Here is a 27,567-nt window from a genome sequence, read left to right as displayed (position 1 = left end):
GTCAGTTTCGGGGTTGTCGTCTTCCTTTCGATTTCAGTTTTAGTGTCTTCGATCCTAGTTCACATCTCTTCATAGTGTTAGTTAGATTAGTTTGTTTTATTTTTTTCCGTCAACTTCTATATTTTAATTGGAGTACTTATCATTTCATTGTTATTATGAAGATGGCATTTACAGAATGCCATTTATCTCTTGGGTTCTGACTGTCTTACCCATTTTGCCTCTTACTGCATTGCTACTTCCTGCTGTGTTACCCCTTTCATTTCTTTGTCATTTCTTCTGTGTTGTTTAGTGTATTTTCTTAGCAGTTTCCCTTTGGGGGAGGGCGTCAGTGTACATCTTTAATTTATAACAGTCTCGTTTGGATTAATACCAGTATTATCTCCAAAGCTTGCAGAGATCTCTGCTCTTGTATAGTCTTGTTCCCCCTTTGTTTTCTGCTCTATTATTATACAAACTGTATATTTATACACTAGGTGTGCATTGGTATGAGTTTGCAGTTTATAGATTTACATAATTGTCTTTCAAGTTAAGGGGAAAAATTGCAAATGCAAATGCAATTATATTTCCTCTTTAATTACCTGTATAATTACTTTTCTTCACCCTGTTCTTTCCCGTGTGGGTTTGAATAACTGTCTAACACCCATTGTTTCCCGTAACCCGATGATCTAGTAATAATCTTTCTATGGTTTGTGTTTATCTGGGAATCTTAATTTTCCTTTCATTTTTAAATTATCAAAAAAATCATATAACAAATTATTAGCCATTTTACAGTTATTATCAGTTCAGTAGCATGTGGTATAGTTACAGCATGGTGAGGGCTGACCTCAACACACCACCCACAAGGAAATTTCTGAGTAGCTTGGTTTTGGAAACTCATTTGGGTGGGTTTAGTATTCTTTTAGCCTGTGTACATTTCATGCCTCCTGACCTGTGTGACTTTGCTGGAGTTACTGAGGATCCCTTGCGTGTGGTGTGTAGCCTCTCCACTACGATATCTTCATCTCTCACTTCGGTACTCTCGTGGGTCTAGGTGTGTGTGTATGTGGCTCATTGACTTTCTTGGGCGTGTAGATCATTTACCTTAAAAATTGGAAGTACTCAGCTCTGAATTCTTCAGCTATTCTTTCTGCACCTTTGGGTCTCCTCTTGAGCTTCTGTGTACACACATTGGACTTCTTGTGTGCTTTGGATACTTAACGGTGTTCCACATGAACACGCCTTTGAGTCTTTGCTCATTTTTCCCACTATCTTTTCTGATCCTGAGATTGGTTAATATTATTTCACATGGCTCAACAAGTCCTTCCACCTGAGGGTTCATCCTTACTATTGTACTCCTTTAGTGACATTGACATTTCAGAGGCCAGGCATGGTGGCACAGTTTTATAATCCCAGCTCTTAGGAGGCAGGACTATCAGGAGTTCAAGGTCACCCTTGGCTACTTCTGGGGTTGTCTCATCAAAATCATATGAAATGAGAGAAGTTGAGCAGTTATTTTTATCTGGTTGGTCTATGGGCATGTCTGTGAGAGATTGTCTTGATTGGTAATCCATGAGTCTCTGGGATGTGTGCATCAGCAGAGGGCAGCTTGTTGGAATGGGTTCTTTCCTTCTACCATGTGAATTGGGGATAAAATTGGGGTCATCAGGCTTGGGGCATCTGCTTTCATCACTGAGACACCTTACCTGTTATACTTCATATATATTTTTGTATTATCTGTTTGTTGAGATGTCATTTGCCTATTTTCCCTTATTTATACTTTCTTATATCTTTGAACATACTTAAAACAGTTCATCTGTGTTCTTAATCTAGTAAATCTAACATCTGTACTTCACGTGTATGGACCCTATTTTGTTTCTTTTGGTGTCCTATAATCTTTAGTTGAAATCTTTATATATATATATATATATATATATATATATATATATATATATATATATATATATATATATATATATATATTCAACAGCTTGGGATATCCTCTTCGGGGTTTTTTGTTGCTTTTTGTTATTGATTATTGACTTTGTGAGCCAAGTCTATATGGCTTGTGTTTTTGTCATATATGGATACTAAAAACTTTTATATGGCTAGCTTAGTAGCCAATCAGGTAATAATTAGATGGACATTTTGAAAACATTCAGGGCCAGTGTTTGGTGAGCACCTCGGTGTGTACCTGTTGGAACGTTCCTTTCAGCACTCGGCCAGGCCATCCACACCTGTGACTCCCCACTTTCTGTTTCTGCAAAGCATTGAGGTTAACCAGAGGTGCGTGATCTGGTCATCTCAGGTCTGACTGTGTGCTCAGGCCTGCATGCTGCCTTCTGGGTTCTCAGGAATGTGCCAAATGTCCCTTTAACAAAGCTTTGTAGTTAGTCTTCTGTTCCGTCAACAGTGGCCAGCTTCCTTAGGCCTCTGTGGAGTACTATTTGGCTGTAATTGACTCTAACAAACACCTTATTTGGGAGGTGAGGTGCTTTTCACATTGGGTAAGCACCATCCTAATTTACAGTGGGTTTCCCCTTTCTAAAGTGAGGGAATTAATGTATCTTCAGCATCATTACCATCATCACCGCTGCCACCACCATCACCACCATCATCACTGTCATTGCCGCCACCACCACCATCATCATCGTCGTCGTCGTCATCATCATCATCATCATCACCACCATCATCATCATCGCCGCCACCACCACCATCATCATCATCATTGCCACCAGCAGCAGCAGCTGCTTCATCATCATGGAATGGAGCTTTAAAGAAGCTTCAACCTGCCGGGCAGCGGTAGCGCACGCCTTTAATCCTAGCACTTGGGAGGCAGAGGCAGGCAGGGGGAGGTCCTTATTCCTACATTTTCTGAATGTTGATTAATTACTTTGATCACTAACAGTGTCTTGACTCCCACAGACTGTTTGCTAAGCCAGCTCAGCTTGGTCACATGTTCACTCTGTCCCGAGGCATGTTACACATCCTGTCACAGTGAGCTCCGTTGCTTCAAGAAGTGGGGGGGGAGGGGAGGGGGAAGGGGGCTGACTGCCAGATGAGAGCCCAGCTTCGGGCGCCATCTTGTTGTTCTCAGCGTCTAACGTTCCTCTCACCTGTGTTCTCTGCTCTTCCTTACACAGTTTGTTCTGGGCTTATGCACCTAATTTTTATCATACTTCACCAGGCATATCTTTGCAATAATTCCATCATTCCAGATTGTAAACATTCTCACTATTGAAAGCACCATCACAGTTCCTAGGTATGATGTATTTCTGCCAAGAATGTTAAGTAGATAGTTACTATGTTTTAATCTCCATTAAAAAAAAAAAAAAAAAACGGGAGGGGGAAATGCAGTTGCTTTTCCCACCGAGCCTTCCCCAGTGGCATGAAGTTCAAGGAGCTGCTTCTGAGTCAGTCTTCATTTAGGGTGTTAATCTTAAGCCTGGAGTTCAAAGGTCATGTTTGCTATCCAAGTTGCGTGTTGGCTGCACCCTTCCCTGTTGATGAAAGCGATTTCAGCCATGGGTTTCCGTCATTGCCTTGACTAGATGTCTGTGTACGTTGTAGCTTGTGTACTTGAACTTGACGACTCCGTTGTCGTTTGTTTCAAGGTTTGCGGCAGGAAGCCCAGGATCGTAGTCTGTCATCTTGACATCTGAACCATTTGGGTGATGTTTGGTGTTGGGGACTTTGGTGCTCATCCTGGTTGTCTCTGGAACTCAGGGCCACTCATCCCTGGTAGGAAAGACCCTTTATCTGGCGTGAGGCTCTAGCCCGCCCGCCCTCTGCTGCCCTCTGCTGGCCACCATGCCGATCGACAGGACACCTGTAGTTCTGTCTTTCCCTAGCACAGGCTGCTCAATCCATCTCATGTGGGTGGCACTATTTCTGAATCCCAGTGAGTGAAGAGGGACAGCCAGAGCAGGCTTGCCTGGAGGTGGTGTGGGTGGGTCTCCATGTGCTGCATTTTGAGAGCTGCCAAAAATACCAGTGAGCAATAATCCCTTCCATTAGCTCCTTTATGCATGACATCATCTCTTTGGGTCTGGAACAACAGTCTGTGACCTTGTCCTCCTCTTGTGACAGCTGAAGGACTTACTAGGGAGGGGACCCCAAGGCTACAGGGAAGACAGCAAGGTGGAATTCCTTTGGCACTATTCAGATCCGAGTGTCCCAGTCTGTGTGTCTGTGTGACCGGTCGCACTTTGTATTCGTTTTGGAGCTGGTGGGAGCAATCCGATGCTGTGCCTTGTCGTGCTTCTGTGGTGTGCAGAGGCCCTGGCTGGGACCAGCAGGTGCCAGGGAAGACACAACTCACAACCTTCCGTTTTGTATGAGTCCCAGCAGTGACTGCCGTTCAAAGGTTATTTCGGCTAGTGCTGGGTACTCAGTGGGTAGCGCCCGAGTCCTGGGAGGTGGATGCAAAGAGGAGTGCCAGTGGACTCTTAGCCATTAGTCCAACCCATCAAAACCTAATCCTCCTGCCTCTCTGGCACTCTCTTTGGGTAGCATTGAATCTTCTCTTGTTTTGGTCCCTCTGGATCTGGTGACTTACCCCACTCTGGACCACTGGTAATTCCTAAGGTTCATTCAGAGCGTCTCATTCTCCCCACGTGAGGCGAAGGCTCACTGTCCCGAGCGCCCTCCACAGCTCTGTCAGTCTAGCTGCCACTGAGTCTGTCTTCCCTTGTCTGTCTCACTCAGAGGCCATGAGTCTGAGGTTTCCTTTCTCACTGGAGGGCATGAGGCCTTCAGAACCACGGGACCCGTAGAGGGGTAGCCCAGAGCTGAGAGCTTGCCCATCTTCCCGGTTACTGGGCTTGTTAGATGGGACTTAAAAGCACGGACAGTGCCTTTGCCACTTGGAACTCTACAACAGATAGACACTTCATTGGCTGGCACCCACCTTATACTTCACCACCATCCACCCTGGATGCAGCCTCACTAGAAGTGTACCAGCCCCGTTTGTTGTGCCAGAAAAAGTACATCCAGGCAGCCGCGGGGGGCTTCGGGTGCTCCTGACGTCATTCAGCCACTTACTCTGAATGCTTATGGAATTGGCTGGGACTTTTTTTCTCTCCTTCAAATAAGCCTTGCAAAGGGTGACTGGCATTTAAGGAGAGAAGCCTCAGATAGCTGACTTCAGGAGAAGCTGCGGCTGCATACCGAGCCTCTGGGTATACTAGTTTCCTTTTCTCTGCAGGCATCCTGCCAGGCCCAAGAGACAAATCCTTCCAACAGTTCCAGAAAGCCCTCAGCCTCACTCTCCTTGGTCTGAAACCAGCCACAGGTCGCCAAGGAGACGCAGCAGCATTGACTGGATTGATCGTCTCGAGCCCGAGCCATCGGCTCCCATCTCAGGCTACACCATGTATGAAGAGTGTGGGTTTGGCAGGTTCTTGTGGGATCTGGGCTCTCGACATAGTTTCCGGTTCTGTTCAGAGCACAGTCCCCTCTGTCCAGCGGTGCCTAGGAGTAGAACTCCTTTTGAATGGAGGGAAACCTAAACAATCACTAATCCATTACCCATGGGTCCTCTGTGGGCCTACTGTGTGCTGCATAGGGGCTGAAATTCCACCTCAGCTGGCCCTACTTGACCTCCAGTGGCTCACAGGGAAAGCGTTGTGTGTGGGAGCAGAAGCCTTGGACATCAATCTGAGCCCTCCTCACCCTGGTCCTCTTGTGACTTGGATCCATTGCCCTTACTGTTCCCTTTCTGGTTTGGAAAGCATCCGCCCTCCCTGCAGACTCTAGGTTCTGTGTGAAGAGCAGAGCTTCCAGGGATACCCAGAGCCTGCACTGTAAGAAGCATCTCTCAGAATAGACTGGGTCCATTCTGAGGGTCCCCCATCTCTTCTCCAGAGGTAGTGCTCCCTGATTCCCAGCAGACAGATTCCTGCTGGACACGGCTGGCTTCCGAGCCTGCATGAGGCACGCACTGAATTCGCAGCAGCAGTTGCTTGTCTCTCAGGTGAGCACTGCATGCTTACATTGGGGGTGTATCCCCATGGCACTAAGTTGGTAAGCATCAACTTGGGCTTAACCTCATGTATCAAAGGTCACACCCAGAGCTCACGACGCACCTCACTCTGCCGTGGCTGTCACCAGAAATCTCGTGGGAGCTTAAATGACCTGACACCCATGTCTCACTGTGAGCTGAGCGGTTTAAAGCCATGGTTCTCACGTTTGGATCTCCTGAGGGTCCTGTTAGGGTTTGGATGCTGAGGATGAGGAGAGGGGCTGAGGGTGTGTAGATCTCTGGCCAGCTCCCATTGGACTGCCCTCCAGGCTTCTCTGTGTTAGGGACACTGGGTGGGGTCCCCCTTTGGAGGCCTTCGAATCTTCCCTGGTGGGTGTGTACATCGACCTGTGCCAGGTCCTTCCATTACGGACTCCAGCCCATGGGGCTGCCTGTGGGTAGAAACTGAAACTGGACCTCCCATTCCTAGAGTTATTTACTTGGTTACAGGCAGGAACCTAGTGTACCCCCATCTAACCTATCATCCAAGAAGCCACTGGGACACCCAAGAGATCGGGGGGGGGATGTTGGGGGGGTAGGTTTTCTGAAGAGGGAACTCCTCAGGCTGGGTTGCCTCTCAGAGCCTGAAACTCTGAAAAGGAACTCTCACGTCTCCTTGGCACCCCTAGGGGGCAGAGTCCTTGGGGGGAGCCTCCTCCTCTGAAGGCGGGTGATGTGTCAAAGTGATGTAAATGGGTACCTGTTCATAATGTCCAGGCAGGGCTCCATGTGGGGCTCTCTTGGTACCCCTCCTTTCCCCTCTCTACTTGGAGCCCATAGCACAGATGCCCATCCAATGGTATCTGCAGCTGTTTGTGGTACTCTTGCCTCTGGCTGGAAATCTGGTAAAATGGAGGTATAGAGGAAGAACCTTTAGGGTGCCTCTTCGCTAATGAGCTCATGCCAGAGGGCTGGGAAGCCTGCTGTGCTTCAGGAGAGACACCTCCAAAGAGAGACCCATTGCCTATGGGACTTGGTACTCTTGTGTACTGGGGCTTCCTGTCAGTCCTACTTGCATATGTGCATGTGTGTGTGTGTGCATATGTGTATTTGAGTGTGTGTGTGTGTGCATGTGTTCGTGAGTGTGCGTGTGAATGAGTGCATGGATGCATGTGTGTGCATATGTGTATTTGCGTGTATGCATGCGTGCTTGTGTGAGTGTGAGTGCATGGATGCATGTGTATGTGTGTGTGTGTGTGTGTGTGTGTGTGTGTATGTGTGTGTGTGCATGTTTGCATTGTGCCAGGTATGCCAGGCAAGCGCTCAGCCCCTGAGCCACACTCCCATCCTTAGTCTGCCTGGTGATGAAGGACTTCCATTCAAGGGGAAAACACATGTTATTTAGAAGAGTTCCAGTATGTGGTAAACTGTGTCTAACCATCGCACTTTCGCTTACTGGAAGGGGAACATTAAGTCCCCAGTATCCTTGTTTATGTATGGGATCCCGCCTGCCCTCCTTGGTCCCTTTCCTGTGCATCAGCCAATGGAGGAATATAGTAGTTCTCCCTAGGGAGCATTGTGCCCAGTGCGGTGATGCAAGTGACCCTTGCCAGTGGAGCTGAGCTCTTTGTTTCTATCTTAGTAACTGTGCTTAACTTGGGGCCAGGGCGTATGCAGACGCCATCAAGCATATTAGCACCATACTTGGAGACTTTCAGTCTAACTGAGGAGCCAGCTGGACCCAAGAGACATTCAGCGCTGAGTGGCAGGGGCCATCCGCGTACTGTGCCCACCCCCGCTGGAACAGTTAGGAAAGGGGGAGGCTTGCAATACAGAGGCCGGAGTGATTTGGAATTATTAGGTGTTTGCACATAATGAGCCAATGTGTCTCCATATTGCTCCATGTCCCCGCTCTCCAAATGTGATGCTTCGGAATCACAGAAGAGGGAGATATTTATGTCACACCAAACCAGCCCCCGGTTCTGAATCACACAGGGGCACTCTGTCAGAGGATCTTACCACATGGCTCAGACAAAATGAACTCTTTGGGAATAATTTTTATCTTAGCTGTTTAGAAGAAAGTTTAACATGACAAAGGCTTCTAACACGGAGTGCTATGTGCTAAAGCTGGGGTCAGGGGACAGGGGGAGGGGGGCGGGGGAGGAAGAGAAGGGATGGCTAATCCAAAGTGAGGATTGTGAAGGAGCCTCTAGTCTGTAAGCCTAGTAAACATATTTTAATAAAGTTTGAACAAAAGTACCCCATATTAATAAATGATGTTTCTCTCAAGACATGGGCCATTAAATGAAAATCTCAGTGCCAGGCAACCCCCACAAGTTACTGGGCTGAGAGGTCTCTGAGACACGCACAACACAGCCTGTTGCTATTGCTCTTGTCTGCCCACTGTCACTGGACGGTGAGATATTATTGCTGAATATACCACGTACTATGGTTATAGGACACAGAGAAATCAACCTCCAAGTGACAAAGACACTCCATGCCGGCCAGCTTTCACAGTCCCAGAAAGTGCTGTGCCGGCTGCTAAGGTACAGCAGACATCAGTGGCCTTATGCAATGCTGTCCCTGCATGCTACAACGTAGACCTAGCTGTGCCCACTGGTTAGCAGTGGTTGAGATCATTTATGGTGTTAACCAAGTGTTGTCTTGATTGGATTTGAGGCTCCCTCTACAGGAGGGATTTCATGCCTGGTTATGTAAATGTGGTCAGAATCCATGACCAGAGACATCGTGGGTCTTGGCGGACAACTGTTGATGTTGCTTTTTCTAAATGGTCACTTTGTCAGACTGCGTATTTATGTTTATATCCATATCTCTGAGCTTCTCCCACACTTAGTCAGAGAAGCATATTACTGCGGGGAGTGGTAGTTAATGCAGAGTCCCTTTACTGTTCAAAGATAACTGACTGGGAGTGCCTAGCTATAGATGGATCAGCTATCTGATATTCCCATATCCCCTGCATGGCCAGGGACCATCACAGAAGAGGGAGCATAAAAATGTAAAAGACCGCCGTGCACTGCTGTCTCCTGGTCATGATGACCACTACACATAGAACTCCCAACAGCAGTTCAACCAGCACAAGACTGAGTCAGTTAAAAGCCTCAGCTCGGAGCAGGGAGGAGCTCCCTGGGCCCCACCCCTACTGACAAGCTATAGGCAGATGATGGCTGCTGTGAGCAAGAGACTCACTTCTTCAAATCAGTGTGACTACTGGTGACATCTCCATGACCCAGGGGATGAACCCATTCTCATGTGCAGATATATGGGCAATAGTAATTAGACTCAGTGGGTTAAAAACAATTATTTAGGGAAGACATGAAGTTGGGAGGGAGACTAGATGTGGGGGTCTCGGGGAAAATTTGGACATGAGCATAGGGAGCATATGATGGAGAGACATTGTTGCTTGTGTGAAATTTCCAAAGGATACAGTTTGTTTGTTTTTTAAAGATTTACTTATTTATTTATTTATTTGAGTACACTGTAGCTGTCTTCAGACACACCAGAAGAGGGCATCAGATCTCATTACGGATGGTTGTGAGCCACCATGTGGTTGCCGGGAATTGAACCCAGGACCTCTGGAAGAGCAGTCAGTGCTCTTAACCACTGAGCCATCTCTCCTCCAGCCCTGTTTGTTTATTTTTTTAATGAACGCAGGCTTGCTCTCTGCTGACCGCTCTCTGCTGAGGTTTACTGAATCATAAAGTGTTTGCCAAGCCTCAGCTGAGTGTAGAAATTAGGACATCCAAGATAAAAGAACTCAGAGGCCAGGAGAGTGATGTGTACAGCCCCAAATGCCAGTAGGCAGGGAAGCTCGCCATTGCCCTGGGAGGGGAAGCATTTCTTATGGCTGAGCTGCTGGGCAAGGCCGCCGGTGTGTGTGGGCAAGGCAGAGGGCTCACGCTTCCCCTGGAGGCCGTGCAGAACACTAGGCGTGACAGTCAGGGGACCTCAGCAATGATGGTAGGAGGGGATTTGTGGTAATGCCATGAACCACCACCACCTCCTCCTCCTCCTCCTCCTCCTCCTCCTCCTTCTTCTCCTCCTTCTCCTTCTCCCTCTTCTTCTCCTCCTCCTCCTCTTCTCCTCCTCCTCCAGCTGAACGTTCTGGACAACAAATGTGTGAGTGTGTGTGTGTGTGTGTGCGTGTGTGTGTGTGTGTGTGTGTGTGTGTAGGACTCATCTCAAGCATGTGTCATGTGTTGTCTAATTAAAATAGCTTTACATAAAAAGAAGTCTATGCTGGGCTGGAGAGAGAGCTCAGTCAGTAAAATGAGCATGAGGAATTGAGTGTGGTCCCCAGAACCCACATTTAAGAAGCCATGTGTGGTGTTTCGACGTGCTCGTAGTAACAAAGCAGAAGAGGTAGAGACAGGTGGACCCCCATTGCTTGCTGACCAGATACCCTGGCCTACTTGATAAGCTCTGGGCTAGTGAATACATAGATAGATAGATGGATGGATGGATGGATGGATGGATGGATAGATGGATAGATGGATGGATAGCACCTGAAGGAGCATACCTGAAATTGTCCTCTGGGACCCACATGTACACACGCACACACACACACATGCAGACACGCCTATGTACAATGCCCACCTCCCCCCCCACACGCACATATACCTATGTGTTTTCACGAATGCAAAGAAACCTGTGCCAATTTTATAGTCCTTCAACTTTTAAAATGCAGTGTAACCGAGTCCAGGCAGCGTATACCACGTGGGCAGAGAGAAGCTGTTTGTGTCTGTCACTCAGCTTGTGAGAGAAGAAGGCTAGAATCCAGTTCTACAGATTTATCGTGACTTCTGCTAACATCTGTGCAGGTTTATAGCCGTGAATGGGTCTGAACAGCCGGCAGTTAGTAGCTGTCTGGAGTACAGTGCTGTGAGCAGTCCCGAGGATGATGCTGTGATTGATTGCTGATGTCTGCCAAGGACAGGGAGGGTGGTACCAGGCGGTGCCCTTTTGCTTCATCTTTTCTTATGGTAAAAATGAGGCACCTCCTAAGGCAGAAACTGTGGTTAGTGGTGCCTTTAAAATGAAACGCCCAACACATTCATTACAATTTATAGCCATTTACTGTAGTCTATGCATTCCATGATGTGAACACAAAGCTGGCCCTCACTAAGTTCCAGTTCCTGGAGAAAAACGTGAGTCAGGAATGAATCTACCTTAAACACCATGGGCTTGCAACGGGATGGGAAACGTGAGCGCGCTTCACAGCTTTAAGCTGTGTGGTGCTTTCACAGGCTGCCTAAGCTATTTTTAGAATAAGTTAAAATAGAAGCTAATTTAATACCTTTTTAGTTGCTAACCCACCAAGGTGATTTCAGACTTATAAAGGCATTAAAATACTACCTCCATTTTTGCTGAGTTTTAAAAGGCAGGCAAAGGAAACTGTACAATTTGGGGTTTGATGATTTCATTATTTCTTAAAGTCTTCGTGTCAGGTCCAAATGCAAATGTCCTTCCGAGATGATCCCTGGAAGGCTTTGCTCCTGTGTGTGACAAGCCAGTTTGCAGACGTGTGTCTTACCCCAGGATCAAGCTGGTTGGGAGAAAGCTTGAGATTTGACTAAGGCAGACCAACAGATGGACAGGTCATATTTATTGAATCGTTGGTGTTAGGGGCCACCCTCTAACCTGCAGCCTACCAGCCTGCCTGCCCACCTACCCCACCAGGGCAAACGTAGACTCCACTAGCCAGCTGGTTCCTGTCACCTATGAACCTCGATTTCTGTCCTCCGTGCTGAAGCCTGTCCCTCCACTCTCATGTTACACACGCTTCCCAGTGGTCTGTGATGCTCCTGTTTGAGTCCTCTGCTCTCCTGCCTCACCCTCAGGGGAGTTCTTGCAGATAACAACCCTGGATACCAGTTCTGGTGTCCCAGGCCTCTGCTGTTCGTTCACTCTGGCTCTGCCAGCTGGGACCTCCCTTTTTCCCTGTCAGAGATTGGACCTGCCTCCCCACACCCTACAGAGTGACTGACAGGCCTGACAGCTGTCACCCTGGAATGCAGTGTCTGGGAGGATAATCTGCTGAGCTTCACAGCAAGCCACAGGCATCAGGAAGAAGGGCAGAGAGCTGGGAGTTAGGTGGCCAGGCATCAGCTTGGCCGTTGCTTTCGTCTGCTGGGTGAGGGTCTGGGTCCCATCTGTCCATGGCCCCAGCCTCACAGTGCTTAGCTGTGGCAGCTGTGTAGAGGGACAGTGCGGGAAAGGACATTACCCTGGCTTTGCTCTGTATGTGTGCAATCTCTACATGGTGACTACACAGCTGAGATTGCCCTGTGGTACATGTGCCCAGGGAGAGAGAGAAATGGAGGGTTCCCTGGAGTTGGGGGTGTCAGGAGGCTTTGCCTTCCTGTCCTGTGATCTGAGAGATGGATTTGGGGTGACAGTGGTTCCTCAGTCTATTTGTGGCAGTCAGAGAGGATGAGCCTTTCTTTGTAAAAAGCAAAGCAAAAGAAACAACAAAAATAACCACATCTGTCACCTGTACTTGGGCTGCCTCTAAAGGTAGGGTGGTGGTAATATCCGGTGACAGTGGGAAGCTGGCCTCAGGCCAAACAGAAGACACTACTGGTTGCATCTGCTCTTGCCTAGGGATCATCCATGGAGCCGTGAACCCCCTTATTTCTGCAGTGGGGATTTCTCAAGGGCCTGAGAGGAGGCCACAGCACTTGGTCCCATCTTTAAGAAGTTCTTTCTTTAATGGTTTCCTTTGGATTCTGGGAGAGGGTAGAGAGCACTTGGTGTGTTGAGGGTAACTGACCCCATGTGGCCTGAGGGGGAGCAACTTCTGCAGTCTCCTTTTTTCCAGGAGGGAACTACTATAGAGCTTTCTCCTCTTCATCCTCCTCCTCCTCCTCCTCTTCATCCTCATCCTCTTCTTCCTCTTCCTCCTCTTCCTTGTCCTCCTCCTCTTCCCCCTCCTCCTCACCCCTTCTCCTTGTTCTCTTCCTCCTCTTCCCCCTCTTCTTCCCATCCTCCTCCTTGTCCTCCCCCTTCTCAACCCCCTCCTCCTCTTCTTCTTACCCCTCCTCTCCTCTTCTTCCCCCTCCCCTTCTTCTCCATCCCCCTCCTCCTCTTCTTCCTTATCTTCTTTCTTTTTTGGCTCATGTTTCTTCTCCACATCCTCATCATCCTTTTTTTTTTTTAAAAAAATCTTAATTTATTTTAGAGTATGAGTGTTTTGCCTGCATGTGTGTATGTTGTGCACTTGGTATCCAGGGAAATCAGAAAAAGGCATTGGATCTCTTAGCACTTGAGTCGAGGTAGGTTGTGAACCGTCGTGTGGCTGCTAGGAACTGAGTCCAGGCACTGTGCAGGAGCAACCACCTCTGATCCATTTCTCCTGCTCTCCCCTCAGGTTTCTCCACCCAAGTTATACACCCCTAGAAAGAACAATAGAAGCCTGTTCACGGGACAGGGCCTTATGGGAACTCTTCACATTCGGCTCGATATGTGTGCAGTCCATGACAAATTTGGAGTTCTTTGTGACAGCATTTTTGAGATATGAAGCAAGAGCAGGATATGTAACAAGTCAGGAGCTACTTGTAAAGGTTAATATGAGCAGCATCCATCCAAGGGACGATCTGGAAGCTAACTCGTGCATAAATGATACTGTAAACATCTCTTGACTAGTTTTTTGATTTAGCTAATTTTGCCACTGTAAAATACTTAGACCCCACAAACACATTTTCTCTCTCCCTGTGTTGTTTCAACAATGTGAACGTTCAGAATTTTAACACAAGGTAAAGCGCATAGCAATGTCGAGATGGCCATACCTGAGTGAGAGTTACCCTCTGAGGGGTGGCTGTATGTGGTGGTACATGATGTGAGGTTCCTTCAGCCCGTTTTCCAGATGGCTGGACCCCGGGGCTGCGTTCCTGCCCTGGGCCATTCCAGTTTGGGCCCTGTTTCCTCCCTCAGGTCAGAGCACAGCTGCTGCAGGAGGTATGCAAGGCAGGCTGTCCCAAATCCAAGGTTCCAGGCTGCTGTGACCAGGCAAACTAGCCTCCTCTTTGCACAGTGTTCAAAGCCTCTCCAGAATTGCTTCCCCTCCAGCTCTGTGGCAGAGACAGTATGTCCCCAGTGTGGCGTTAGGACAAACTCCCCAGAGCAGAAATGACTGAGCCAGCATGATGAGGCCTAGAAGACTTTTGATACAGACTATCAGATCGAGAGCCCCAGAGGGATGGAACCCGACTGGTCCCTCAAGCACTTGGCCAGTGTTTCTTAGCAGGTTGCAGCCATCTTAGGAGAGACAGGCACTCGGGTCATGGCCAAGCTTTGATGTGAGCACCAGATTTTCAGCTACTGGCTCAGTGATCTTGTACTAGCTGTTCATCCTCGAAGAACCTGTGTCCTTCTCTTGTAAAACTGAGCTATAGCATCGAATCCCTGGTGGGTATGGGCACTGGATGGGAGGGGATAGAAATTCCCCAGGACCTGCTGTGTTTATGCTGATCCTTCTGAATAATGTGATCCTGGGAACCTGGGATGTTACTATGGCTTGAATGTCCTCACCAAAGAGTACGTTGAACTTTAGTCTCCATTGGGAGGCGTTATGAGATGGGCAAGTTGAAGACTCAGCCTAGCGGGCAGAGCACTTGCCTCAGAACCATGAGGATTGGAGTCTAAAGGCTTGGAAACCCACATAAGTGCCAGGTGGGTGTGGCAACCTGCCCGTAATCCCATCACTCTTGGGACAGAGAAAGGAGATCCTTGAGACAGGTTGACAAGATAGATAGGTAAACTAGCGGAATCTGCAAGCTCTGGGTTCCAGTTTGAGGGCCCACCTCAATATATATGTGATTGAGGAAGACACCAGATTTCAACTTCTGGCCTACACACACACACACACAAACACACACACGGGAGGGAGGGAGGGAGGGAGAGAGAGAGAGAGAGAGAGAGAGAGAGAGAGAGAGAGAGAGAGAGAGAGAGAAATTGCAAAATGAAAGATAGAGAAAGATGGGCAAGCAAAGTCTTTAACAATGAGTTTACCCATCTGTGGATTCATGGGTTACCGCTAGTGGGTCTGTCATGAAAGCCACTTCACCTCTGTCTCATGTCTGCAACTCTCACAGGGTGGTGTCCTAGGCTGTGTCAAGACTCTTCAGAGTCTCTGCCAACAGCAAGGCCCCTACCAGATGCAGCCCCTCAGCGTCGGATCTCTCCATAGAGCTATGAGCTGAATAAACATTTATTCCTTATTAATCATCAGTATGTCGTATTGTTCAGTTGTGAGAAGAGAAAACGGACCAAGACAGAGGTCCTACTATGAAAACATTAGATGTATTTCCACAGAAGACTTTCTGTTGCAGTTTATAAACAGCTTTCTAATGGATACACATAGGAGTTATGAGTCTACAACCCAGCAACACATGGTTTAGACATTGGAACCACAAGTGTAGTTCCTGAAGGCTTTGGGTAAAAACACAACTCACCACAGAGAGCATGCTGGGAGGCGGAGATGTGAGTGGAATCTTCCGAGGACCTACCTCTCGTCTCATCCTGGTCCTTGGACATACAGAGGTACAAACACAAGTTGCCGTGCATCCCCTCCTAAGCCATTCTGTGCTGGGCACCATTCTGGATGCTAAGCCACCACTGTGTCAAGGCACTGTTGAGCTGGCAAGCAGCATGGTGGCCCCTAAGCTGCCCAGCTCCACCAGATGGAATTGCCATGGTAGGTGTCACGTGGTGCGGTAGGTGTCACATGGCGTGGTAGGTGTCACGGCGTCACGTGGTATAGCGTCTTTATACCACTGGGCTGGAGCTCAGCTAGCTTGCACTGTTCCTTAGGAGCTGCAGCCCTGAAATCCTGGCCCTGTTGCTTCAATATTTCATCTGCTACACAGCCGCCTGAGCTGCCTCCTGGGAGACAGGGACTGCCAGTCAGCTCACTGTCCCTCTCCCTAAGAGAAGACAGGATAGGTAGCAACTGGACCTGTGGACCCTAACCCCATATAAAGAGAAGGCATAGACGGCCTCCACAGCCCCTGGTGTCCTCTGTTTCTGTCATCATTGGTCACTCTTGTCATGCTTTTCTCTTTAGGTTGTAAACTCCTGGTCTAGAGGTCGGTATAAAGCAATTTCAGAAAACAGAAGAAAGAGTGTTTTAGGACCATCCTCAGAAGTCGGCCTGGATTTTAATAATACAGAGTCACACCCCACACTCATTTGTTAGTTGCCTAGACTTTTCTGTCAACACCTACAATGTTGCTTAGAAACTGCTGACTGTCGCCGCCCAGAGGCAGAAGGTCAAACTTTGATGAACTTGACTTGGCTGCCTTGCCAGGCCGGTTCCTGGAGTCTATTATTTTGAAGTGGCGGCTGTAGGTGGGCAGAGAGAATGTCACTAAGCTGTTGGCTTTGGCACTGGGAGAGGCAGAGATCCCAGCCAGAGAGGCTGTATTTATTGGTGACTTCTTGGGTGGGCGTGGTCTTGCACCTGCCAGGTGTGGTTTCTAGCAGGGCGGGGAGGGGGGGCGTGTTTTCAGGGATACACAGAGCAAAGTTAGCCTGTTCCTAACCACAAGCAGCGTTTGGAAGGCCGGAAAGAGCAGTTTGAAAATGTGTGGGGCCCAAGGAATCACGACAGGCTTCAAAGGCTCCCCCGCCCCGGCTCCTTGGAGTGGTCGTACCTGTGGGCAGGAGGGGTTGCATGGTTTGGGTATATAAATGGGAGTGGGTTTATTTTAGATTTTCTTTACACTGAGATGTTTTCATCCCAGGCTCTGGCCTTCTTCAGATGGAGAATTGCTTTAGGGTCAGAGCCTGGGCTGTTAGCCCTGACAAGCTAGTCTGGGAACACCCTGTCCTCAGTCAATCAATTGAGATAAATTAATGAAGAAAAACGGACGAGGAGAAGAGATTTGTTCATTGTGGCAACGCTGGGAAGAAGAACACAGAGATCCAATGATCTATCCCTCCCTAATTCCCTCTTCAGGGTCCTAATAGGAGATTTAGGCTTAAATAGAGGCCTCGGGGTACACATGGCTAAAGCAGTCTGGCCAGGGTGTGGTAGTGCCCATCACTGAGCCCACCCATTGTCTCGGCTTCAGGCTCTCCTGCAAGGTAATCTCAACTATGAGAACTGAAATCACTTCCTGGGAGACAAATTCCTCCTCTGGGTGGCACAGGTTGTAGTCTTTCCTTCCCCCCAGGTGAGGCTCCAAGAGGAATTCTGGGGAGCATTAATCAATTGTTGGATAGCCAGGGGGGGTGCGAGTGTTTAGGTTGTGTCCTTCCTGTGGGACGACACAGTCCTGCCCCTCAGCCTTTGCTACTTCCCTGTGAGGACAGTAAGCTGATGTCTGGAGCCGGTTGTGTTTTCTCTCTCTGGTGCAGCAGCGATTCCAGTCACCGTGAAGCAGGTGACAACCACTCCAGACCAACTCCCCAAGGAGTCAGGCCACCCCCACTCCTTGCCCACAGGAGAAGGAAGTGTGCGTGCCTCTCAGAGAGCCGTAACTGCCCTGTGCCTGCACACCTGCCCAGGGAGCTCCGGAGAGCGGTGCCGCCACGGTTGGCAGAAGCCCCACTTCCTCGTGGCTCAAAAGAGTTGCTGGGGGGACAAGGACAGGAACTCGTGCCCGAGGCCCAGTGGTGTCCTAAGAGCCCCTCGCCCCTCAAGAGTGGACAGGGAGGCCCACTCTTCTTCCTGCTGCTAGTTGCCAAAAGGATGAGAGAGCCAGAGGCTTGCTGTACACTCAGGAAGATGTCTGCCTTTTACCAGTGCGTCAGGCCTGATCCCAGGTGGGCCCCTGAGAGCAAGGTGGTGGTGGGGGGTGCAGGGAGTTCAGGGAGGCAGGCCACTTGGTCATTGCCAGGGCCTGGGTACTTACTATCATTGATACTGGGGCCAGCACTTCAGCACCTAGTGTATTATGTTCTGGAATACGGGTCATCTCTCCTGTCTTACAGAATTATTCTGTCTTCTCCAGTTGTGAATTTTGGACCAAAATAATAATTTTCTGTGTTTCCTTTAACACACATTTAGATACCAGAGAATGGGGAAGGAGGGAGGGAGACACGGCCGGCTAGGTAAACAGAACGCTCCGTTCTTAATGTCTCTTGCTTGTACCTCGGATCTACGAGGCATAATTGATTCCCTTGGAGTAGAGAGATGGAAACCAGAGGTCAAGGTGAAAAGACACTGCCATTATTACTTGGAGCTCAGCATGAAAGGGCTGGCCCCCAGCTGACAGACACAGCCATGGAAGATACCCTCATCTCCTGTGCAAAATATCCACCTCCCCAGCCCACTGACCTTATTCCCGAAGGCCGTTTGGCTCTCAGTGCACTGTAATTGTGTGCACTGGGTGCAGAGGGAGGCGTAGCTGCGACTGATTTAAATTCATTTGCTCAGCATAAGTAAATACATTGAATGTCTCCTACATTAGCTAGAAAATTCCTGGTAAGTCAGCCTCCATCCTTCCAAATACTGTCTTATCCGGCGGAAAGCACTGTGCATGTGGGCCTTCATATTTGCCACTGCTTCAGAAGGAATTTACTGATAGCTGCGTAAACTTTATGTCTGATTCTGCCTATTTTGAATGGTTCAGGAGAGTGTGGTGGCCTGTCTTGTTAGTAGGTTTTGGGTTGTGTCTTCCTATTTATAAATCTCCTCAGTTACACATCTGCTAAACCTGTATATTACATATATATGTATATTACCATATATTACATATATATGACAGGAATGCCAGTCATATATATATATATATATATATATATATATATATATATATATGTAATATTCTGTTAAAACTCAAGCATTAATTTCAGCATGTGTGAATGTGTAAGTAAGGGTTGCATTGCCTTAATATACTCGGAAAGTTAAAAATAAGCTGGCTGGTAAAGATGGTCCTTGCACCTGGGTTCCAGGGTCCTGTCCATCGGACAGGTGTTCAGCAGTCAGCACCCGACTGCTGTAAGCTCACATCTGGAGGGGTAAGGCTCTCATCTGGAGATTAGACGTTCTTACGTTAAAGGCATCTTTGCAAGGCACACCCCAGTATTAGCATGGATTCATATTATGTTTCTCCAAGAATTATGCAAATAGAAGGCTGGAGCTCCTGTGCTTAGCTATTTCTGAAGTAATAGTTTGGTCAGAAATCTTTAATATATATGCGCATGTGTGTGTGTGTGTGTGTGTGTGCACAAATTCCTTGTAAATTTTAAGGTAATTATGAATATATACATATATATTCTATGCTATATATGTTGATTATATGTTAGTGTGTATGTGTGTGTGTCTGTGTGCATGTGTGTGTGTCTGTGTGCATGTGTGTGTGTGTGTGTGTGTGTGTGTGTGTGTGTTCTACCCCTGGTCTTGTGGAAGCTGCCGTGCAATGTTGTCTGCGAACTGAATTTCTCTCAGACGTGTTTGTGTGGTAAAGGTTGCTAGTGAACATGGATTCCTGTGTGCATGAGCATAGCATGTGCTACCATTTACGGGGTCTCCGAACACCACCAAGTCAGTGATTATGCAATCTTCAGGACACGGTAGTCTGTCTTGCGTAAGAGCCTATGGTGTGCTCATAAATGATGCCATTTATCTTGTGGATGGCTGAGCTGTCCTGGGGTTTTCTTTGCACAGAAACACTCCCAGGAGTTGTGACCTGACGCCACATTTTCTCCCTGTGCCTTTGCCAGCCCTGCCCTGCTTACAGCTGAAGGGAAGCCTGGGGACAGCCAACTCCTCCAAACCGGGCCCTCTTCTGTCCCCACATCATTCCTTCACTCTCACACAGCAGGCCCTCAGAGCCCATCAGGGTGTGAGGGAAAACAGGAGCACCTCTCAGGCTAATGAAGTGACCATGGCATGACAAGGCCAGGCGCAGTCCTGTCAGATTTTAAAGTCCTCACACCCAGGGATGCTCTATGGCCTTGGCCGTAGAACTGTGTGTGGCACATGCACGCCATCTCATTTTTAATAGAAATTATCTTTGCTCTAGTGAATGTTGCTAAGAAATGGTTCGTTCGTTAGTTCATTCATTCATTCATTCATTCATTCATTCATTCATTCATTCAGCAGTGTTCCTTGAGCCCCTGCGTTGTGGCAGAATCCTGCTATTTACCTAATCTAGTCCCCTTTTTTCCATAGAGCTACCTTCAAGTGTACATACTTAGCAAGAGAGGGGTGGCTTGTATCTCCAGGGAAAACTTTATTGTTATTCTCTTCTAAGATGAGCATTAGTTAAAAGGTACTAAGAAGTCCCAACCCTGAGCAGCCACCCCCACCCAGTTCCTCTCATTTCAGACTCTTGTCTAGGACCCCCTGTTGGTGTAGGTCTGTCATGGCCTCCTCCTCTTCCTGACACACAGGTAGGGAAGGGTCACAAGCAGCCAGGTGCCCGCTTCAGAACAGGCAGGCATCTGTTAGAGGCAGACTGGAGTGAGTGACATCCGTTGTCAATGTCACTGCCTCTGTTCCATGGGTACAGCCGTCCAGCTCCTCTGTTCCCAGGGATAATAATATCATTAAGCAGCAAGCTGGCACTGTTTCTGGGCAGAGATTTCTCGCAAGAACTTTGTGAGATTTGCACATTCCGTTTGCCTCGATAATGTGAAACTTATTTTTCTATAAAAAGGAGCAGGCGGATCCTCGCATGACTCAACTGGAGAACAATAGTTTAAGTCATAATTTATTTTTGTCCTTTTCTTCCCCCAAGAGAAGGAGAGATTGATTAAGGGTTCCGGCTAGGGATCAGGTGCACATCGGCAAGCAGGCGTCCAGTCAGATAATCACACAAGCACACACGCAACCAACAGGTCTGCTTTGTGAGTGCAGAGGTGCGGAGGCTCTTGCAGTCTGTCAGGGGAGATACTGGCTTGCCTGAGGGGCCTGGGAGCCTTCCAAGGGAGTCTAGGCTGAAGTCAGAAGGATGACAAGGGTCAGGAGACCACCGTGGAGCTGGAGGCAGGGAACCTGGTACCCAATGGGAGCAACATCTGCAAAGATCCTGGGCTGGAGGGATGTGGGTATCTGCGGTTCGGAGAACAGGACTGGGGTGTGGACTTGTGCTGTTTGTGTAGGGGGCCTCAGGTTCGAATCCACCCTGCCACCCCCTGATGATGTTTGGACCTCCCACATTTATATTGCTCTCTGTTCCTGACTACATCTCCCTCTATCTCAAAATGTATCATCTTTCCTCAGTAGCTGTTTTAAAAATTGTGCATGTGAGTGAATGTGTGTGAGTGAGTGAGTGTATGGATCAGTGTGTGTGCATGCATGTGTGTGTATACATATACATATATACATATATACATATACATGTGAGTTATGAATGTGTGTGTGTGTGTGTGTGTGTGTGTGTGTACTATGCATATTTGTGCAGTGCCGCTAGAAACCGGAAGAGGTGCTAACCCCCCAGGGCTGGAGCTACAAGCAGTTCTAAGCTGCCTGATACCAGGTACTACTAGCAACCTAACTCACAGAGCTGGGAGTGTTCTTAACCACTGAGCCATCTCTCCAGCCCCATCTAATCTTTGTTTTAGCATGAGATCTTGGAGACAAATTGCATCAGGTTCTCTTTTCTAAAAATGCCTTTCCCACATCCTTCTGCCCCTCTGGCAACAAGTTTGTGGACGTAATTGACACACTATAGCGCTAGCCTTTCTACACATTAATATGGCAAATGGGTTTGAACAGTTGAGCATGTGTAAACACGATGTCATCTTATAACGTTTTAAACTCCCCAGAATTTAAGCTCCCCAGTAGAAACCTTGTATCCATCGGTAGTGACCTGCCATTACCCTATCTTCCCACAACCCTCCTCTCCCCTCTGAGGGCAATCCTTGATCGGCTCTGTGTTTCTGTGTGATCTTTTACAACATTCAAAGGAATGCTTGTGATAAAGTCTTACGATTAACTTTAACAGAATTCAATAGTGCCCTAATAGTACTTCACTCCTGTCCCGTGCCACAAAGGAGAGTTAGGCCCCTCTTATCTGTCTTAATTTCTCTCTTACTGATTTTAAGACATCTTATCTTTGTCTTCCAATAGCTTCGTTATAACATGCGTCTTTCGTTTGGACATAGTTCTGCCTGCGTGAATTAAACTCAGCTTCTTAGATGGTTTCTTTCTTTCATCAAATCTGGGGAGTTTTCACCAAGTCCCCAATGCTATATTCCCCAATATTCCATCTTTTTTTCTTTCTTTTCTTTAGATTCGACTCATTTGCATAGTCCCAATTTTGATCTCGGTGATTCTTCTGCCGGCTCGATTCTGCGTTTGAAGTCTTTTGGCCAGTCTTTCATTCTCCTTTTGTTTCACCTCCAGGATTTCTCTTCATTGTCCTTTCTATGTTTTTTTTGGTTGACATTTCAGTGTTGTGCATATGGTGTTTTTGATACGCTCCACACCCTTCATTAGCTTTCGAGCCCCATTGAAACGGTTGGGTAAACCTTTGTCTGGGGTAGCCAGCACCAGGTCTTCTCCAGAGGCGGTTCGGTTGGCTTGTTTTTATCCTCTGAGCAGTGTTCTCTGTTCCTTTGCATCCCATCTGCCCTTGATGCTGTTACTGGTCACCAGATACTGTGGACTCACAATGTAGGAAGTAGTTCTAGAACTCCATTGTCTCATTCCTCCAGGTCTGTTCTGTTGTTGCTCTCGGGTTTTTTGTCTTTGGATGTTTCCTTTTGTTTGTTTGCTACTATTATTATTGGATAGATTTCCGGAGGCCATCTGTATTGATGAGCACTGTGCAATGTGAGCCTGCACCTCTCCCTGGGCATGCACAGTGGCTAATCTCTGTGATATGAGGATGGTTTTGAAGGATCTAATCTTTAATGTCGAGCTCTCACAAGGGACACAGCATTTTAAAGGTAGAGGAGTGGGGAAGGGTGCTGGTGTATTCAACCCTCTGGATTTACCTGGTCACTGGAAGGAGGCTTGTAAAAGTCGGGGGAGGTTCAACAGTGGCCTCCACCTCTTCATCTGCCTCATTGTGACCCCAAGTGGTAGTCAGAGCAAACATTCTCGGGGTGAAAGACAGAGACCTCTTTGCCCTTTCTAGATCTTACCAGCTGTGTGCAAGATGCTCCTGGAATCCACGCAGCGCTTGCCAGGGGCCTGGGACCTGGCACACGAGTGGGTGCTTCTTTGCTAAGAGCAGACCATGATTGAAATTAACTATTCCCTCTTGGAATTCGTAAGCCTTTATTAGAGTACAAATCCCAAATAGTTTTCCCAGACATACCCTGCCTTTTGTTATCCTTTTCTTCTTCCTCTGCTGTCTTCCCAGAATCCTCTATGACTATGACGCGTTCTCCTTGGCCTTGGTGCCAGCATTGGTGTCGTGACCATCTAATGATTTTCTGTCTGACACACTTTTCCAAAGTGGCCTTGACCTCTTTTATTTTCACAAGCAGTGAATGCATGTTTTTGTTTATTCACCTATGTCCACACACGTATTGTCCCTGTCTTGGATGACAGCTGTTCTGGCGAGGAGGTGGTGGTCCTGCCTTGTGATGTGATCAATGAGTAATGTCCTTAAGGATATTTTCTTGTGCCTCCTCTACATGGTCCCATTCAAACCCTTAGTCTTTAAATGTAATGGTTTGAATACACTTGCATAAGAATTGCTTCTATACCCTGCATAGTATTCCCTTATCAGACACAGGATTGACTAAGACTGTCTCTTACTTTCTCTTCTGGCTTTACACTTTCTTAGTCCTTTGAGACCAAAAGATATCATGTTGATGAAGCCAAACTTACTACTCTAAACATCGCATCTGAGTAATTATTCCCAACCCCTAGATCAGAGACTCACTCTAAGAATTTCATATGCACCTTTGGCATTTATGTTTAGCTCTGTGAGCCCCTCTATGTAGCATGTATGTCGTGAGGTCGGAGTACAGATACATTTGCATGTAGATGTCCCAGTACAAGTTGTTGAAAAGATTGTCCTTTCTGCGTTGAATTATCTTGACATCCTTGTTAAAAAAAAAAAAAAAAAGTTGGCTCTTTAGCATGCATTTACATCTGGCTCCGATTTCAAATCTCTGCATCTATGTTTGTCAGTTCAGTGAAATCTTATTACAATAGACTTGTAAGGTTTTTTTGTTGTTTTTTGTTGTTGTTGTTTTGTTGTTGTTGTTGTTGTTTAAGATTTGTGTGCATGTCTGTGAGTCTGTGTGCCCATGTGTAGGGTATCTGTGCTGCCTATGCCTTTGCACACGGAGACCAGAGCAAGAGTTACAGGCATTTGTGGTGGGAACTGGGATTTGAACTCTGGTCTTCAGGATTGTGCAGCAAGCACTGTCAGTCTCTGTGCCATGTTAAAGCCCCTTTGATAAGATTTGAGAGTGGAGAGAGAGTGCTTTATTCTTATTTATCAAGATTGTTTGTACTATTCTAGGTCTAAAATGTTTTTAATTGAGTAAGATAATTGAAAAAATAGTTGTATATTGTGAATTTTCAAATATTTGTTCTACAACATTAACTCTTGTTATGGAAGTAACTGTTTTAATTGACTCATCTCTCCATTTTTGTCAATTTTTGCTTCAAGAACATAAGGGTTCTCTTTTTATGTGGCTTAGTCTTCTTGTTTATAATAGATGCATTTTCTTGATAGAGTGTGATAATTTTATCATTATTAAATGATACTATTTATCTGTAATTTTTTTCTAAAACTAGTTTTCCTGATATTAATGTACTGGCTAGTTTAGAATATTGTTGAATTCCCATGTGATTATATTTTTATATCTTACTTCCTTAGTTTTTGAAATAAACACAGTTTATTTCACTTTAACCCTTTTAAGTATGCGTAGACTTGTTAGGTCATAGCGTCGTGTATCTTGGAGTCTTTTATGTGATCTTCAGGAGTCTGTGTATTCTGTTGCTATGTTTTTTGTTACCAGGTGGGGTGATCTGTGGATTCCTGATCAGTCTAGTTAATGTTGTTCTTCAAGTCTTTTATATCCTGTTGACAGACCGCCCATTTGTTCTAACAGTTATTAAAAGTCAGGTGCTGACCTGCACATCCATGTTTATAAGTCACTGAGTCAACGTAGGTGCCAATCAACAACTGGGTATGTGTATGTGCATTTGTGTGCATGTATGTTCATGCATGTGCACATGTGTAAATGTGTTCGCGTGTATGCATGTATGTGTGTTTGCATGTCTGTATGTGCATGTGTGCATACATGTGTGTAAGTGTGTTCATGTGTGTGCATGTGTTCGTGTGTGCATATGTATGTGTGCATGTGTTTGCACATGTGTATGTATTTATGACATGTATTTATATCTTAATGGTGTGTGACATACCCTGAAAAGAAGAACAAAGTCACATTGTTTGCATAAAAATTCATATTAATTGAAACTTGTTTGCTATGTTTATATTCCCAACACTTGGGAAGTGGAGACAGAAAGACCAGGCATTGAAAGCCAACTTCAATATGAACAGATTTGATGCCAGCTTAGACAACTAGAGACCCCACCCTTACTCCCAACACACACACACATATGCATGCACAAAAGACAAGTATATGTTTCCTCTTATATGTGGATCTCTTTAAAAGATATATGAGAAGCCAAGCATGGTGGCACACACCTTTAGTCTTGGTGTGAGTTCAAAGCTAGCGTGGTCTACAGACGGAGTTCCAGGGCAGCCAGGGCCACACAAGGTGTGAAACTGAGCGGAGGAGCTTGTGGGCGGTTAGACTTAACAAGAACCCATGGCTGGAGGCACGGGAATGTTGGTCACAGCATCTTATGTCCACGTGCGACGTGTCCTAATGAAAGCTGGTAGCTTCTACAGTTAATATATACTAATAGAAGTGATCAAAGAGGGCACTATATAGTTATTATGTTTTCCTGATAGTATAACTATTCCATCCTTATAAATTGTCCTCCTATCATGAAGAATGTTCTTGTTTTAGGGTTTGCATATTACTCTTATTGGTATAGCCACTCTGGATTGTAGGATATGGCATTTCATTTTCAACCTCTCTGTACTCATGAAGCTAAACTTGGCTTTTATTTTAATGTAATTTTTATTTTATGTGTATCAGTGTCTGCATGAATGTCTGTGAACCACTGGGGTACCTGGTGACCATGGCAGCTAGAAGAGGGCATCAGACCTTCTGGAACTGACGTTACAGAGGGTGGTGAGCCACCATGTGGTTGCTGGGACTTGAACTCGGGACCTCTGGAAGAGCAGTCGGTGCCCTTAACCGCTGAGCCATCTCTCCAGCCCCACTTAATTCTTTTCCTTCACGTATGTCTCTGTGGTGTGTGTGTGTGTGTGTGTGTGTGTGTGTGTGTGTGTGTGTGTGTTCCTGCTCACGTGTGTGTGGGGCAGTGCATGTGTGCAGTGTGCACACTGGGAGTCTTCCTCTGTTACTCTTGTCCTCACTCATTTACACGGGGTCTTGGTTATTAAACCCAGAGCTCCCCCCCTGTACCTCTGGTGTACCTGGCCAGTCTGTTCCAGAGCTCCCCTGCCTCTGCCATCACAGCACCGGATTACAGACAAGCTCCATGGACATCCAATGTTCACATGGAACCTGGAGACCCCAGGGCCCTGAACTTTGTCTCTTCACTTACATGTAGATTGATCTATTCACTGAGCCATCTCTGCACACACACACACCCATTTTCACTCTTCACAGTTCAGTTCCTCCTCTTTGTTCTTCTATTTTGGCTGTATATGTCGTGTCTATATTTACTGCAAGCCTCACAATGACAACATAGCAAAAAAAAAATTATCCTTTGTCACTTAAAGGAGCTAGGGGGAAAAAACAATAAAAAATAATCTGTGGAGAGAATAGATCCCTACTTTCTTTGATCCGTTTCGGTTTTCTTTTGTCCAATGAGTCAAGATTCTGTTTCCCGGATTACAACTGTATGGCGGGTGGAGTAGGTCGCCTCCCTCACTGAGAGTGGCCTAAGGGTTGTTCATATGGAAAGTGCACTTGGGGAGACGTGCGGTGTGGGAAGACGTATCATACCATGCATGCTCCATGTGTGGTCATACGGGGACAGCTCATAGAAAACAAGCTCAGCCCAGTAGGGAAGTGTAGTACCAAAGAATCCTGTCACAGGGTTTCTACCCACCTTAGGCCATTTATGTTCTCAGATAAAAGACACACACAACACAGCCTTTATAGTTTAATATGCCTCAGGCAACATAATAACTGGACATCTGCCTGCCCCCCATGGTATTAAAATCTACCTATCACTCACTGAAGTTATTGTTCATTATGTTTTATCCAGGCTGCTCTTAACTCTAACTAGCTACATGGCAACCATATTTTTATGGCTCTACTGGCCCGTGACGGCTCTCCTTTCTGCCCTCCCACACATTCTCCTTCTGTTCCATGGTGGTTGTTCCCCCTCTCCTTCTCTTTGCCCCAGCTATTGACTATTGACATCTTTATTTACCAATCACAATCAACTGGGGACAGGGTGTTGGCATCAGGACCTCTGAAACCTGTGACATCACATAGGTGACAGAGCAACCTACACACCTGTTGCCAAGACAACAGTCACCATATTCCCAGAATCCATTGGGCTCACCTCCCACCTTTACCTGTGACCACATCACCATCCATATATATATATATATATATATATATATATATATATATAT

General features: G+C 46.8%; 1 protein-coding gene across 5 annotated transcripts in view; it reads left to right on the top strand.

Annotated features, from left to right (window-relative positions):
* Kiaa1211l (KIAA1211 like) overlaps nt 1-27,567 on the top strand; it is a 111,474-nt gene that overhangs the window by 37,158 nt on the left and 46,749 nt on the right. The window contains exon 1 of one of the 5 annotated variants that reach the window (XM_029538203.1): nt 5,888-5,950. The exons of the other annotated variants lie outside the window; for them this stretch is intronic. The gene's annotated coding sequence lies outside the window, so the exon portion shown is untranslated. Of the gene's footprint in view, nt 1-5,887; nt 5,951-27,567 lie in introns of those variants that run through there. 5 annotated transcript variants of the gene reach the window in all.

Source organism: Mus pahari, chromosome 5, assembly GCF_900095145.1.
Source record: "Mus pahari chromosome 5, PAHARI_EIJ_v1.1, whole genome shotgun sequence".
Taxonomy (NCBI): domain Eukaryota; kingdom Metazoa; phylum Chordata; class Mammalia; order Rodentia; family Muridae; genus Mus; species Mus pahari.
This window is presented reverse-complemented; position numbering and strand designations above follow the sequence as displayed.